Source organism: Lolium perenne, chromosome 2, assembly GCF_019359855.2.
Source record: "Lolium perenne isolate Kyuss_39 chromosome 2, Kyuss_2.0, whole genome shotgun sequence".
Taxonomy (NCBI): domain Eukaryota; kingdom Viridiplantae; phylum Streptophyta; class Magnoliopsida; order Poales; family Poaceae; genus Lolium; species Lolium perenne.
The window spans coordinates 69,218,155-69,221,975 of record NC_067245.2 but is presented as its reverse complement, the minus strand read 5'-3'; the positions used below and the strand labels follow the sequence as shown (position 1 = coordinate 69,221,975).

General features: G+C 39.8%; 1 long non-coding RNA gene across 1 annotated transcript; it reads right to left on the bottom strand.

Moving 5' to 3' along the window:
* Positions 1–690: 690 nt before the first annotated feature.
* Positions 691–2,476, bottom strand: LOC139835165 (uncharacterized). The gene is made up of 3 exons (XR_011750897.1): positions 1,581–2,476; positions 948–1,021; positions 691–785 (listed from the first exon to the last, which is right to left on the bottom strand). It is a non-coding gene; the product is annotated as an uncharacterized lncRNA (long non-coding RNA).
* Between the last annotated feature and the right edge of the window lie 1,345 nt (positions 2,477–3,821).

Sequence of the window (3,821 nt, the reverse complement as noted above, 5' to 3'; positions counted from 1 at the left end):
GGTAAACCTTGAGGGGTTCCCAACCTAAAGTTTTATGTAGGAGCTAAGATACATCAATGGCATGATGCTAGCCGTCATACCTCTAAGGAGATGATAATTGAGGTGTCAAGGGGATTATACATGCTTAGGATAAGCACGCATGGGGACAACATAAGTAGGAGGATTCGACAAAAGGGTCACGATGTTGATCATCATACCACTAAGAAGATGGTAAAATAGGTGGTCAAAGGGGGCATACATGCTCAGGGTAAGCATGCATAACAACAACAAGGGGTTCAACATACTTGAGAGTAAGTATGCATAACATCAACAAAAGGTGTGGCACTCTTGGGAGTAAGTATGCATAGCATCACAAGGTAGAAGGTATAACAAGGGCATGATACTAACCATCATACCACTAAGGGGTGCAAAAAGGGTGTCAAGAGGTCGACACACACAAGATAAGTGGGCATACCCCTCACACTTAGAGGGTACACCAAGATCATGATAATGAAGACCACCATTTCACTAAAGGGGTTGTAGGTGAGGTGTCAAAGAGAATAAACATGCTCATGGTGAGCATGCTCCATCAACATAAGTAGAAACAACACAAGATAGATCGAGAGACAAGAACAACAACAAAGTAACCACAATATGTGATTAAACATTCAGAGATCAAGAGATGGCTTGCCTTGGCTTATTTGCCCCTGGACTTCTTCAACTCCATCAAATAAGAATTCCCACAGTACAAATAAAATCCTTGTCCGATTCCACTTCTTCTTCTTCTCCTCCGAAATTGTTCGCATCTATCGCCGGAAAATATAAAAGGAACACAATCAATCACATTGCTCCAAACATAACAAGCATGCAACATTCAACAATCAATAGCTAACCACTTTACTAAGGGCTAACATACAAAAGACTTATAGATACTACAAAGCAACTAAAAGAAAACCCCATTTATTTACCTAGTAAAGGTATGAGAGTGCCACGACTTAGTAATTGCCTCTCTAGGTATCACCATGGCACAACTAAGTATCCCCTGGTAGATAACATCATAAAGAGGACAAGAGCATTAGTTTGACATCAAATACATTCACAAAACATTTGCAAACATTTTTGGAAAAGTAGAAAACAGTTTTTCTAACTTAGTTTGCTCACATAACACAACATCCAAAATAGGAAGCAAACCACATTCCACATCATTTGAAAACTTAAGCAAAACAAAAGGGCTAAAGTTGAGTTGCAGAGGTTTTGTTTTGCAAGCATAAAACAAAGGTTGCCCAGTTCTAAATAAAAGAGTTGGTCAAGGTTTTTAAATAAACCCAACAAGTTTTGGTCCAACAATGCATGTCACACATATACCTTACTAACAGTAACAAAAATGCATGAACAGAGACTAACACTATTTTTCCTAGATGGCTAGTACTAATACAAGACTAGCCCAATTGGATTCACTCAAAAATATTAAACCTACAAATTTAGGAATTTGTTTGAATCTGACTGTACAGAAAACAAGATCTGTAAGCCATAAATCGTAGAAAAATCCTAAAAATATGGGACCACTGGCATTTGGAAGGTTTTGAAAAGGTGGTTCTTACCCAGTTTGTTTCATTCAAAAATTCATTCCCAAGCTCCTGATTTAATTCGACCAAGTCAGATCTGACCAGATCTTGATCTGTGAACCATTTCAGTTTCAGGAGGTCAATCGAAGTGAAACCACCGCCAAAATGAAGGTACTGGAGAGGGCTTTCACCCAAAATTGAGTTTGCTCAAAAAGGTTTTGTAAAACGGAAGAAATCTAACAAACAATGATTCTGCATGTTTGCAGAACTTTATTTATCATGCAAAATCCGTAACGAATTTGAGGATGAGACCAACGCCAAGTTGTAGATATTTTCAATGCCTATCTGCAGAACTTTGAACCACTCGATTTGGATCTGCACACGAGATTTGGCGGATTTTACAAGATCGTACCAGAATCTGAAACAGCAAGAAACAGAAATTACTGCAAGGTTTTGGACGAACTTTGCTCAAGAACTTCAGATCTGAGGATAGCTCAACCTTCTCCATGCTTGGACCAACATGCACCTGCATCAAGATCCAATCTTAGCAATGGAGGGAGAAGAAGAGGAGATTAAACCATCTAAGGTTGGGGAGAAGATGGAGGGGGAGGCTCTCATGGTGAGGATGAGCTTGAGGGAGGAAGGAGCTGCATCTTGGTGAGCTTTCCATGGCCATGGCCGGCCATGAAGCTAGGAGGAGCAGCAATTTCGTGGGGAGAGGTAGGAGGAGAGTGTGTGGGAGTGGAGGAGAGAGTGGGGAGTGGAAAAGTGAGAGCAAGTGAGGAGGGGGTGGGCTGCCAAGCCCCTTTATATAGAGGGAGAGGGGGTGGGCTGCCTCCTCATTGATTGGGTTGGTTGGGAGGTAGCCTCTTCATTGATTGGGTTAGTTGGGAGGCTGGTTTGGGGAAGAGATATTTGACCCAAGCTGAATTTATTTGTGGCATTGGGAAGGGACAAAGGAGGAGAGGCATCCCAAGGTGGAGTAATTATGTGAGAGAGAGAGAAATGGAGAGGCATGATGCATGTGTGCCATGGCATGGTCGGCCACATATTTTTGGCCATGCACAAGTGATCAACAAGAGATAATTGCTACACATGCATGACACCCAAGGTTGAGTGCCTCACAAATTACTAAAATGGTGGTCTAAAAAGATATACAATTTTAGGCAAAGTGATACTAATGCACAAGGGTGCTAAAGTAGATGGTGGTGACATTCTGACCTGATAAAAGATGTGTCCAAGAGATGATGGTGGTGATGGTGATTTAGACAATGGTAGAGCAAGGCTAGGAGAGATGGTGAGTGAAGTAACCATATACTCACAAGGATGAATATATTGACATACATCATCAATTCATGAGGTCAAGGTGATGATGGAAAATAATAGAGGAGTGAGATAGGCATAATGAAATATAAGTTGCTCTTCAAATAAGAGGTCAATTGGGAGTGATTTGAAAGTATCAAATGATTATCCATTTGATCAAGAATTGGAGGATGGAGGGGATACAATGTGGTAGATCAGAGATGTGCATAAGATGTGCAAGTTTTGCCATTTGAGAAAGGATTCATTTGAAAAGTATATGGAACACCTCAATTGTCTAGACACAATTGGGAATGAACTCAAGTGGAATGGAATTTTGAAGATGTTGAGAGAAAACTAGTTGGAACATAGGGGTTCAACATATTCTACTTTCTCAAGTAAAGTAGAGTTTTTCTCAAATTTAAAGTAAACAAGAAATGGTATGGGTACCATAAACAAGCCTTTTGTTAAAAACAAAGCAACATAGAGAGTAATGTTTTAGAAATCAGTGCTTGGTAGAAATGGGATGAGAAAACAAAACCCATTTCAGTTCCTTGTTCTCTTTGAAGAATTATCTTGAAAATATTTAATAAAACTAGAAGTAGTTTTGTGATCAAAACTAGAGAAGGAAAATTAATAGGATTTTTGAGAGAGAAAACTAACTTAGGGAGAAGTGTTCTCAAGGGTAGATGATGGCTACAAAATGTACCCACCATTCCCACTCTTGGTTTTGTGAAGATTAGACTTGAGTAAAGACAAGAGGTAAAATTGAAGGAAGTGATCTAGAGTTGAATCATTGAATAGGATACAAGATCAAGTTGAATATATGAGCTGCAAGGATTGACTGAGACATGCAAGACGTGGAGGTTGAAGAGGATGTTGCATATATGAGATCCATGCATTGAGGTCAACAATAACAGTGGTGGTTGCTTAGATATCAACTGCCAAAGTCTGGAACTTATAAGCTTGCCAAAACAG